This window comes from Numida meleagris, chromosome 6 (genome assembly GCF_002078875.1).
Source record: "Numida meleagris isolate 19003 breed g44 Domestic line chromosome 6, NumMel1.0, whole genome shotgun sequence".
Taxonomy (NCBI): domain Eukaryota; kingdom Metazoa; phylum Chordata; class Aves; order Galliformes; family Numididae; genus Numida; species Numida meleagris.
Window position 1 is genome coordinate 34,503,653 of NC_034414.1, and position 13,382 is coordinate 34,517,034.

Sequence of the window (13,382 nt, forward strand, 5' to 3'; positions counted from 1 at the left end):
AAGTATTTTTCAAGACACTACATGTTTCAAAAGTTAAATTGACCGAACACTGAAAATAGCTATACTGCAATCAGAACTCTTTTCTCTAGTACAAGGACCTTCTAATACTATTGGGAAATGATGTATATAACACAATACATGAATGTTGCTTTAATGTGTTCAACAGTACAGAAGAATGTAATAATTAGGCACTAAGGGATTCTTTTTGCAATGGTTTGATGAGGTGGTCAATTACCTGTGCTGTATGACAGCAAGTGGTACAATTGGTTTAACTTAATAAGTACGCTAATGAAAAAGGCCACTGTGATGTACATCAGTTGCACTGAAAAGGTTCTTTCTGGTTACTACTAAAGTAAAACCTAAAATATCAATTAATTTAATTTGTTTAGAACAGTTTACAATTTACACATCATCAAATCTTTTGGTATCACAGACCGTACTGTACATTAAGTAAATTATAAATGTCTAACTAAAATGAACATTTGGCCACAATGGCTACTTAAACAAGTTTAAAGGTAACAATTTAACTAGCATTTGCCTTTAACTGAGGCTCTTAAACTAAGATTGATAGAAAACAGTTTTTGAGAATAAATAATGCATACTGATTTATATAAAATGCTTTTCACTGTATTTTCCTTTCTGTATTAGATTTAATGAATAGATATTCCTTTATTATTTTGTGGTACCCTACCATTAAATGATACCATCATTTTTTTTTCTGCCTAAATAAATTCTAATTCTTGTCACCTACTATCTGTACAGGGAGATTTGAGACATTATTCCTAATTGAGATTTTTACTGAATATGTTTTAAAGATAAATTTGTTTTATTCTTTCACCCACTATTTAAAAGGATTTTTCACATTTTTATCTTGTAAAGGAATTGTCAATGAGAAACTAAAACTGCGTAGACTATACATTAAAATCACTTTAGTTTTTAAGCTGTCATGAACTGTTTCAAAAAATGCTAAGTTGCTATTGTTTAATGTCTGTCATTTTATAATGCTTTAGGAGTTATCTATCCTGTAAAATTATTAACTGATGCTAAAATTGCCTTGTAAGTATTAGGACAATAGCAATTTTGTAACAGCTGGGACACTGCCAATGTAAGATAAGTACATTTTGCTCTGTAGATTCATAAAGTGCTTTGAAATGGTTTGTAACTGATGGATGGATGCATTTTCTAAGTGTAGAAAGCAATATTTTGTAGAGGGAAATGGCTTGAAAGCTGACACACATGCATGCAAATGCCATTCTCTTCAGTAAGTAATTTGCTTTTTCTTTCAAAAGCATAAATGGCATAGTTAGACACATTATTTTGTATATTGCACATAACAATACAAGATGCACAAAAACAGCAAGTACAAAACATTTCATATTGATAGAGGAACCCATGGCTGTAGTATATGATTAGCATAAATGTATACACACTGAAGAAATGCCTTCAGGATTAAAAAGTAGGGCTGAAAACAGGAAAAGTTCTTGCAACTTCAAGGAATGAAAATATTTAGAATACATTTTTTATTCAATCTTTTACTTTTTAAAGTTAATTAAGCCACATAGGACCTAGATTGCATCGTACATAGGTTCAATAATCCATCTAACTGCCCCTATATCAAGCTTTCACTTTGAAGACAAACCAATTTTAAAAGTGTTTATATTTCAAATATAAAGAAAAAAAAACAGGAGATTTTTACAACAGTATGGATCAAGTTTGTTTTCTTAGAACTTAAGAACCATTAAGTGCTAAAGCTGATTTCTGACTTATCTGATCATATCTTATTTGTATTTTATGTCATTGTATCATTTTGTCTTCTGCATTGTAAAATCAACACTGGCGATGAAAACTTTTGGCCAAATTCTGCAATGATCTTTCATGTTAAGTCATATTCATTAAACCTTTTCCCTTGGACATTCCCACACATGCACAGGTCTCCAACCTGGAGGAGTCCCAGACTCAATGAACAACTGAGAATAATACAGCAAATCCTACATCAATTATGTGAAGGAATCTCAGTCTTAGCTTGGAAAATGGTCCCCAATGAAATCACTGGAATATCAGCTTCAACGGGTCTAATCAATGTGATTTGTCATATTGATTGTCAACATGTGGCCTTTTTGTTTAAAGAAAGGAACATAGACACCTTTCATAGACACCTGTTAAATTTCTCATTCAACAATTATTGTAATCGTGACCTCTGTCATTCATCGTTTCCCCTAAAATTTCTGCTGCTACATAATATTCTTTCTTAAGATATATATTCCCATTAGATACAAAACAGCCATTAATCTTAATGGAAGCTATGCTTGGAAATGGAGTGAGAAAGATACCCTGGAGGTTTCGTCATATCTTTAAATTCAGTAACAAAAAAATTGATTTGAGCTAAAATCTGATAATGAATGCACATTGTTGAAGAATTAAAATTTAAAATATATTTACATACTTCCTGAATTTATATTAAGAAGAATTGAAACAACACTTCTACTGGATTGTGTGGCAGATTTCAGGCTGTATCCAAAAAATACTGCTAGATTTGTGATACTGTAGGAAACAGAGTAGGGTGAATAGCTCATAATAACAGCTTATCTGACGATTTGCTGCTTATTTTTTTATTCCTTGTGTCTGAACAGATGATGTTTTCTTCTGAACTATATAGTTTCTTATAACAGAAAACATTTTTTTTCCTATTCCTCTATATTTAAAATTCAAAATTTGAACTGCAAATTTTACTAATGGCCACAAAGTTTTACCTCTGTTCTTGGACTTGATGCCTGTAAAAGGCATGAAAGAAAAACATGAAAATGAGCTTCTTCTTGAGCATAAGCTATTTAAAACATTTCATTTCTTTCTTTCTTTCTTTCTTTCTTTCTTTCTTTTTTTAAATATATTTGAGGCATTTGAATATCTCCTATTAGAATTATTGTCAGAGTTTTTGACTGCAAAGTTTTGGCAATATTACCATACAGCTATGCTTGACTGATAAGAATAAACCCACAAATGAAAAAATCCATCGCAGGAAGTGTCTATCCTTCAGAAGACATGGCTATCTCTTCATATATTAAAAATTAATCAAACCTATTAATAAAATGAATTGTTATTATTATTGTTGCTATTACTAAAAGTTATGTTTGTAGTTGTTTAACATTTTCTCTGAAAATACTGCCTTATTGTGAAGGAGCAGTTTGTAGAAAAGAATGTGAGAAAAACATTTATTCTGAAGCTGGCAAACAGTCAGTAGAGTGCCATGAATTTGATGGTAAACAATCCATAGAATTGTCAGATTGAAAAATTCTTATGACTCCCACTTCAGGAGCTACTTGGACATTTTGCAACATTTTTTAAATGCTTGTGGTTTTAGTAACAAGTTGTGATGCAGAACAACCAAAATCATTTTACGAAGAGTAGTTTAGATATTTATCTGTATTGAATCTGCCCTAAAGGGAAAACTCAGAGCACAGAATATGTTTGTCACCAGAGATTATGGCTGTAATACATTAAAATCTTCTATGATTTTCATTAGGAGGTGTGACTGTAGCCCATAGGTAGAAACCGTGCCTTGGAAACCAAAATATTTTTTATCTACAGTGCATTCAAATTTTGAAATGTCAACAGAAATGAGTTGAAAATACAACCAAGTGAATCAAAAATAACCTGAAGAAAATATCTACATTGGTATCGTATTACAATTTGACCAACATTATAGTTCTCTTGATAGCAGTATTCAAATAGAATTAATCTACAGTTTTTCTTTGCAAAAAAAAAAATATTTTTAAAAAATTCAAAATGACATTCCAGGGAAAATAAATGTGAATGAATTAAAATACAAAGAGACTTAAGACCTTGATTTTAGTTTCAGAAGTTATCTTTTTCAGTTTTCTTTAACTGAACGTATAATTAATCGGGAAGAAAATGGTAAAAATGTATTCATTCATATTTTCTGTTCCATTATATTTTCTCTATTTTTCCCCTAATTGGTGTCATAGTTTTCCCCTGCATGCTTACTTCATCCTTCGTGACAAAAGAAATGAACATAGAAGCTAAATAGGAAATTAACATCTGATTTCCTCCTTTACTGTTCTTCTGGAAGCTTCTTATAGTTGTGTGTCCAAGTGCACATGAGAATAAGATCCCACACAGGACCTCATATCAATTTTAGCATCAAGTAATGAACACAAAATTCTTTAGACACAAGTTGTTCTTAACATTCTTGATAATCAATGTGAAAATGTTTGGAAATAAAGTGGAATAATACAGGTAATATGAAGAAATATTGAGTATTCTGTCTTCCTATAGTGTGCATATTGATGGTTTGAGTTGTTACTATATGTAGGATAGTGGAAGAAAAGTTTTTTTTTTTTTTTTTATGATGAAACTACTTCTTCATCAAGTAATGCTGACTAGAGGAAGACATTACAGGACATATCAGGCTGGAAACACTAGCAATTTTGTTGTCCTAGCTTTCCATTCATAACCAGTGAAAATACTTCTAATCTTATAGTTATTGTGAAATATCTGTACACAGCAAAAATCCCAGACCCTGAAATGTTGCTTTTTGCACAAGCCATGATGTTTGCATTAAAATTCTCTTCAGTCTTTTGAGAAAGAAAAAATGGATTAAAGGAAATAACATAAATAACAGATTTGCTACTCCTTAGGGAAAAAAATGTTTATGAAGAAAGTTATCATTGAGCATTTGATCATGATGTAGGGCCCATTTTGAATTCTTCAGTTTGGCCTTTTGTGAATTAGATGAGATCATTTTCTTTAATACAATTTCTGTAATTTCATCTCACTCTTATTTTAGCACATAATTAGGAGTCAAGAATTCTGAGGGAGCAGGTTATACAGAACCATATTTACAACAATGATATAAATAGGTTTTATGTACTATAGCTATCAAGGTACAGTTACCTTTAATCATAACAGGAACTGAAGTGAGAAGAAAATCTTGGTGATACTCATTAGAATGCTCTTGCTTGCCACAGCCATAAGTCCATTATTTTCATTTGCCATTTTTGGGCTGTGACTAAACAGCTAGCAGTATGAGACTGAAATGAACCAATAAGATAGTCTTAAATAAATCATTACTCCCAGAAAGTTTTATTTTCAAAATGCAATGGTCCTGGCAACCAAAATCTTTCCTTTTCTCCCAGTGAATCATTGACAGGTACACTCATGGACTGAAATCATAAAAGGTATGAGGTTCTGGCAGGTTTCTCTTACTTTCTCAAACTGTAATTTTTTGCACATCTGTCATACTTCTATCAACACTTTTTTCCCCTCATTTTGCATGTACTAAAGGAATTAAGTCTAAACATTCTCCAAGTAGGTCAATGTTTCTTGTCATCCCCTTTTTGCAAAACAGAGAAGCAGAAAGACAGAGGTTCAGTGCTGATAATTTACATGCCCTCTGAGTGAGCCTCTTCACCCTCTATTAATTCACACATGCCTTGTCTTCAGAAGACTGGGTTCTGTTCAGGCTGAAATAAGGTATCAGTGGTAATAGTCTTGATACAGTGCATCGTGATATAGTCTACAGTGTGGACTCTACACTGTTGATGTATCAGGAACCGTTTTATCCTTTGCAGTATGGCAGAACAATTTCAGTGACTGCTTTGAGGCTTCTTTAACTTAAAATTAGGTGCAACTTGTGCTCTCTCATTGCCTAAGTCATAGTCAGAGGCGGTGGGTCACCTGGGATGGCTCTTGAAATAATTATTTAGTTTAGTGAATATAAATAAATAAAGTAGAAAAAGAATGACTGATTTCAAAGGTCTTTTGATTTTGCTAGGAAAATCTCAGATTTTAGGTACAAAGATCTCCCACCCTCCCTTCCTCCCTTCCTTCCTTCTTTCCCTCCCTCCTTCTTCTAGTAACCTGCTGTCTCTGATTTTTCCCTGCTCATGTACTGTTTGACTTCTCTTTATTTCCCTTTCAGCATAATAAGTGTGTTTCATTGTTCCCCAAAGAATACGTCCTTTAGATGCATGCAATATAGGGTTTATCAACAAGTTATTGTAGTTTTACTATCATGTTGCTGTGTTTCTCTGCAATTTACAAGTACTTTAAGAAGATAAAGGTATTTTAGGGTAAGAAAAAAAAATTATATGAGATTAAGAGTAACATCTCTACAGTATATCATTTTATATTACTGAGTTGAAATTTCTAATAAATAGAGAATATTTATTCAAGTAAATAAAGAAATAATTTGGATACTTTTGTATTACTGAAAGCCTTCAGGTATTTTACTCTATTTGATAGAGCTATACTGTGAAGCAACTCTACAGTGCTATGGTTGAAGATATGTCATGATCTCAGTTGTTCTTATGATGAAAGGGATTGAATAAAGAAAAGGAACCTCATGTACTTCATTTCACCACTGAACTATACAGTTTGTGTCAGTAGAGCACAAGGGTCTTCCTGACTTCAAAGCTGTTAACTGTTAGATAGAACAGTAATCTGGGGATGCAACAGTAAGGAAGTGTAACTATTGCGTTAGGTGGCACCATCCACAAAATGAGAAAAACTGTCAAATAGATCTCTCACTGATTGGCTGCCAAGCAGATGAAACTTAACTTCAACACAGTTAAGAGGGAAATGAAGAATATATAATATTCTGGGAAGTTAAGAAAATCATTCTTAGAAGGCAGAATTCAGGATGCATGGCTCTGTATTGTAATTATAGTTTTCAAAACTATAATTATCAAATGCATTCCTTTCACTTCCTGCAAATTAGAGGTCTGAGTTGCTGAACCTGACAGCATGAAAAAGCAAAAATTTTCAGCTGGAGTTTTTTTTGTTTATCTGATAACTGAATTTCTTCAGATTTTTTTTTTTCCTGCTTAGATACAATAATTTCTTCTAAAATTCAGTGAGATTGCAGCTACAATCTTAAGCAGGTTTGCATTTGGAAAGCAACTGTAGAAGGCAAAATAAAGGCTACTGTATGACTGCTAAATACTCCTCTAAGTTATCATTATAGTTATCTATGCATAAGGTGAGTCAAACCACAGATACAAGCACAGTTTTCAGTTTTATTGAATAGTAGCTACAGCATGAGATTTTAAGGCTGTTATATTTCCATACTACTACTTCAACAACCGTTGAATAACATATCACTAAAGCATTTCCAGATAATATTCTCCTTATATCCATATCAATGCCACTAGCATTGTAAAAGTTTTTTTCATATATCTGAGGCAGCATCTCACTAAAGTCTCATGGTCAAAGACTTCCTCAGTTTTGAGTTTCAGCTAAGTAGTTAATATTTGCTGAATCATTTCTTAATTATGACACTGGAACAAGTTGTTCCCCTACCACCCATGTATCTCCCTCCCACAGATTACTTCCATACTTTGTTATACTTTCCTGATAAAATCTATCAGATTGCATGTACCCCTGTGCCTGATTTTTTTAAAAACATTTTTGTGTTTGAAAAATATTCTGCTTTTCAAGGACAGAGAAAAGAGAAGCCAAATCCCAAGGAGTGATAGAAACTTCTGGATACCATTTCCTGTAGAGAACAGAAAGTGACGCTTAGAAAGATACTGAAGGGAGAAGAGCCTTACTTCCCTCTACTTGTAAATATATTATTTAATTACATTTATTATATAGTACACTTATTATATAATGTAAATATTGTAGTATAATTTATGACTGTCTATAATGTTAACATATATATACATGTAATATGTGTAACTTGTATAATGTATTACATTACAATATGTAATATTCATAACATTAATTAAATGCTAATGAACTTAAATCCTCTGTGGATCTTTCAGGGTGCAGATATCTATGCAGACAAACAGAGCTTATGTGGTCATACAGTTCAGAATCAAAGGCAATTGCATATCCTTTAATACTGCCTAGTTTGCACAACTTCTGTAGGCTTGGTACCATTACAGCCATTCAGTCCATGGCACATCATTGTTTTATTTGATTTTAGTAAGTTCATGTCTGTCTTGAGAACAAAATTTTTTTTTTTAATATCACTTTCAATTTTGCTTCCACAAAGGTTCAGTGAGAAAGATCTGCTCATTGGAATGGTAACTAACTAAAAGGTTTTGGATGTGATCAGAGCCATAGCTGGATCATTACTTTGAGCAGAAAAATACTGATAAAATTGGCGATCTTGTGAAAAGTTGTGATGAGGGAGAGATTGTTTTATTGTGTTCTCAAGTTTTGAATAGGAAGGCACAGGAGGATACTAAGCTGTAAGGCAATCCAGTTTAGAATGTGAATTTTAGACCAGTTGAAAAGTCAACCTTGTAAAAAGAGTGAAGTTCTCAACATTGCCTATAACGGAGATAGTGCTGTGCAATCACAGTGCAGGCCAGACTGGGCCACCTAAGTTGGTACAGGAATCCAAGGTAGAAATAAAGTACCAGACATAGCACAGCAGTATGTGAGAGACTCATAGAAAACAATTTTCATCATATTTATTGCAGATCTCTAAACTGGAAAATGAGCAAAGGATAGGAAGGAGCATTACAACTGGTTCTATAATGTAGGTTATTGTGTTTTCAGCTGTGATGAACATGATAATGAAGTCAGCTGAGCAAGAGCATAAAGGTCCCATGCTGACAAGAAAAAGACATCCCTAGGGATAAACTGAGATGTTTTAACAACCACTATAAGTACAGTAATATAGACTAGATCGTTACTAGTGACACTGAAGAAAATAATCAAGTAACAAAAAAATAATGTTTTAGTTCCAAATATATGTTCCTGGTGTCTCCAAAAGGGAAAATAAATAGAGAATTTAACTTTAGGATTCTGAGAGGACTGTCAGAAAGCACATGTGTTTACCAAATTACAGTATGCTGACACAAAGAACAACAGAGAAGAACACCATTTTACTTGGTGCTAAACTGGAAAACTAGATTAGTAATGAGAAGGAGCAGTCATGTGGCTTCTACGGAGATGGCCAACTAGAATAGTTTGAGATTAAATTTGCATTGTATTGACATTACAGGCATAATTTGCACACAGATAAAGTCAACACTTCATAAAAGTAAAATTATACAAGTCTGGAATATGTGCCTCCTGATACTTACTTACAAGCCTTAAGTGAGTAATGCTTTCGAATCAGTGCCTTGAAGGAGACTGGAGGACTAGGGCCCCTGTGTCCAGCTGGGAATCTGAACCATCCAGAATTTAAGGCAGTGATTTTGAAGAAAAAAGTTACTAAGGGATTGTGAAGCCATGGACATTTTAAAAAATTGATAGTAAACGTCACCACTTTGTTTTCTGTCTCTAAATGAACTATATAGCTGTTTGTAGCGATATTGTAAACTCTAAACACTCCTAAGGACTTGTAGTAGCCCTAAAATTCATTTATCCTAGTCATGTGTGTGACATGGCTCACAATATTGTACCTCTTGCAAATCTCTTTCCTACTCATAAAAACTTACATTCCTAAGGAATGATAGGTAATTAAACTCTATTTGTATTAACATATTTTACCAAGAAATATAATCCTCTAATTAAAAAAAAATCTTTTACATTCCCTCCATACCTAAGGTGAAAAATTTTGATTCTTTCAATATTGAAGTTTCATAGATAAGAGATTTGCCTTCAGTGATGGAAAAATTCAGCAAACTACTTAATAAATGGATATCTTTGAGTAGGAGTTTGAAGCATTTACTTTTTTATATTCATTTTGTAAAATTTTTGCTTCTCATTCTAAACAAAAATCAGATCTATGATTCCCACATGCTATTTTTACCAACCAAAAGGATAAATTCTGACTTTTTAACAGGCCATGGTGCCACATCCAAAAACAGGGAAGCAACTAATCCTACAGAAAAAATGTATGACAATATTTTAGCAGACATTTTTAGCAAGACAATCCATTTTTCTTAGTCAGTATTATTCATTACACAAATATCTTGTCCTGAGGCAAAACCCTGACTCAGTTAAGGTCGGAAGAAAATCTCCTATCTACTTCAATGAGATGGAGATAACATTTATTTTCAAGCATAATCATTTTTTTCTTGAAATTCACCCCCACAAGGCAGTTAATTGCTTTACTGAGTAGTGGAATTTTAAGTTTTAAGGATGCATATCATACAAAAACTTGAAACTTTGATGTGAAATAAGTGATTACATAGTTTGGCATAATTGCAATATGTCACAAAAAGACAAGCTGTTAAAAACTGCATTAGAGCTGGCAAAGTGAACACCTCTGAAGTACAACCAAAATGGTGTCATGCTTGCAACAGCAACACATATGTTCCAGAACATAGATTGGATCAGAAAAAAATAAATGGAGTTTCTTTGTCAAAGAAAGAAATCATCTGCTGTTCCACCTAAACACAGCAAAAACTCACTTTATTTATTACCGGATACGGTATTTGTATTGACTACATTCAAAGGAAGAGTGTTTGTAGAGACATAGAGCTCAAAAGGGAAAAAAAGGAAACAGAATGAAGGAGTAACATTGGACCTGGATCTGATTTTCAACTACAACAGCTGTTACGCTGCCCAGTGGTTAGCATGGCTCATAGCTGCCCTGTTCCCTTCCCACTTGAAAAAGTTTCTAGAGAACAACTTCTGCTCCCACTAGTGTTTCTGGAACTTCTGATTTTATTATTACCTTTAATTATACAAAATTCCTGACTTTCACTTAACAAATTAACCTTAGTAAGCCTTTCCTGGATTTATAGCTGGACTAGCAACTGCATATTGTATTTTCTCAAATTCTTTCACGATCAGTTCTTAATCAGTGACTAGATGTGAGCTTGTACAGAGAGTCTGTAGTCTCTGTACATCACTGCTTACTTAGCTGAGTCTCTCAGTGAAGGCTAGTCTGCATTTTCAAGTAGTACGTGTGTAACAATTTCAAGTTCTCTTCCATAAGTTTTGTTTATAGGCTTCCTAAAGTATCACAGGCAGCCTTATTGCCTTTCACTCTTTTTTTTTTTTTTGGCTAATGTCTAGACATGCTTACATAAAGTCACATACAGACCTCTCATTTCCTTGTTATTTCCTTGCATTAGCAATTTCCGTATATACTGTCCTGAGCACTCTGAAGCAACCTGCAATGCACATTGAAGAAATCAGATTATTAGCCAGCTCATTCAGACATGCATGTGCCAATTCTGGTTACTGTAAATAACACATTATTATTATAGCATTTCAGCTAGCATACCATATTGGCTCGCTTCTAAAACCGACTGGGAAACAGCATGACAAGAAACAAATACAACATGCATCATACTCCACAGCAAGCCTAAAATGGACTTTGACAATTTGCAGGGCCAAAACAGTTGGAAAAGCTTAAGGTTTTGCATTCATCTGACTAGATTACAAAGACAAGAGAGCATTACCTCACACAGAAAAGATAGGTCATCTTCTTTCCTCCCAAACCATTTTTTCTTGAAGTTTAACTTACAGATCCCCAAAGCTGTAATTTCCATCAACTGGGCTTAGAACCCTTCCTCTAACAAGAGGTTTCCTTCAGACAGAGCCTGCAGAATTTATACATTCAGTATGAAATCACATGTTATTTCAAGTCTGTTGCCTTGCTTTTTTGCATGTGTGTACACAATCACTTATGGAGGAGGAAGAACAATCTACTGTAAAGATTCTACCTAAGAGATGAAATTTTACCTACAGGATCTGCCTTGTTTTCCTTTGTGGTTCTATTTCCTAGTCTATTTTGTTTTGTTTGTCTCTGTAGTTTTCCTACCCATATTCTGGTGATTTTGCTTCTGCAGATTTTTGTCACCTGGCCTTATCAACAACTTTCTTTTTCTCCCCTGAGATACTGATAGTAGATCTTAGAACAGCTTGCTACTCTACTGCTCAGGCCTTTATAGGTCTGCCAACATAAATAGCCTCATAGGCTACCTTTTAGAATACGTGTATACACAAGCCCATTATTTGATCATAATCAAATAGTGCATGTTCCCATTATTATCAAGAATGTAGTCAGGTTAGTATATATTTAACAGAAATTACATTTATATAATTAAAAATCTCCAGAGTAGTAGTTCACAGTCTGGTCTTCAGGTGACCCATCATCAATGAAGAAAATGCACTGAAGAAATCTCATGTATTTAGAATAACCTCAGTCACAAAACTGACAATATGGCTTGTACTTGGCTACAAGATATATAGAGTTTCTGTTGGACAGTTGTTCCAAAATGTTCATTAATTTTGCTTTGTAGAACATCTACAGATCTTAAAGTAACATTCGTAAATTTTTACATTGTTTATTCAACTTTGTCCCTAATGAAGTCACACTAAGTGTTAATTTAGTAATTACCTGGAATGAATCATTTAAATTGAACAGTGTTTTATTTAAAATCCATTCACACCTAGACTAGCCACATCTTCTGAAATTAAGACAGGAATCTTTTAAAAACAAGACATAGATCTTCAGAAGAGATCAGAAAAGAAAGTTCACATAACAGTTAGAGCTTCCAGCTATATGAAGTCATCTGACCTTTCCACTGTACATTTGAGAATTCATCCCAGCTTGGGAAGGAAGAATAGATACTTCCCAGAGTGGTGTCTCTTCTCTGCTAGACCCTGGTACAAGACTGTTAGGAGGAATTTTCCATGTCAATTAAAAGGCATTTGATGGCAAGGGAAAAAGCTTGCACCATCCAAGAACTTTTAAATAATGCTAAACTCTCCCTACTCATGTTTGTCTTCTGCATGCCCTTAGGCCATCAACCACAGCTTGCTTACAATGCAAACAATTAGTACACTAAGTGCTTTTCACTATTTATTAAGAGTAGATAATGAGAAGCAATAAACTATAAAACTGTGTGATTTTGGACTTTCCTTTTTTATTTGTTGCACTAATTTTATCAATTTCACATTCATTTCTTTCAGAAGTATGCAGACTTATAAATGATCTACATTCTGCATTCAAAGAGGAAGAATTCAAGCCTGTGAGGTGTGTAGCTCAGGGAATGACTGCTTTAAGTTTTTTCACAGGTACTTAGAACACTGCAGGTAGTATCGTAAACATGTATAGGTGTTTCCTGTAAGATTATACAAGATTCTTATGAGCAGAAATATGTGGAACTGTCATTGGCTCTTAGCAGCAGGCCTCAATAGTCAAAAGGTATAGTTTATTAAAGGGTGCCTGCACTGATCAATGCAGAAACAATGGAATTGAGATCTTTCTCTTTTTATACAGAAATAAATATTTTCAATGAAGGCACTGTGTGTTCAATACTTTTATAATTTCCCCAAATGAAATATACTGACTTCCATTATAAAATTGGCCTGACTTCCATCATAAAATTTAAATGGTATGTGCAAGCAGAGGAGAAACTGAATGAAATCTACACAGCATGAAACGATATAGGACTACATATAATACAGATGTAACTGTGGTATATTCAGGCAAGTATACTTCA

At 33.6% G+C, this 13,382-nt stretch overlaps 1 long non-coding RNA gene across 1 annotated transcript in view; it reads left to right on the forward strand.

Moving 5' to 3' along the window:
• Positions 4,473-13,382, forward strand: part of LOC110401894 — a 44,810-nt gene continuing 35,900 nt past the window's right edge. Inside the window, exons 1-2 of the long non-coding RNA XR_002440674.1 lie at positions 4,473-7,580; positions 12,850-12,913. This is a non-coding gene — a long non-coding RNA (uncharacterized LOC110401894). The remainder of the gene's footprint in view (positions 7,581-12,849; positions 12,914-13,382) is intronic.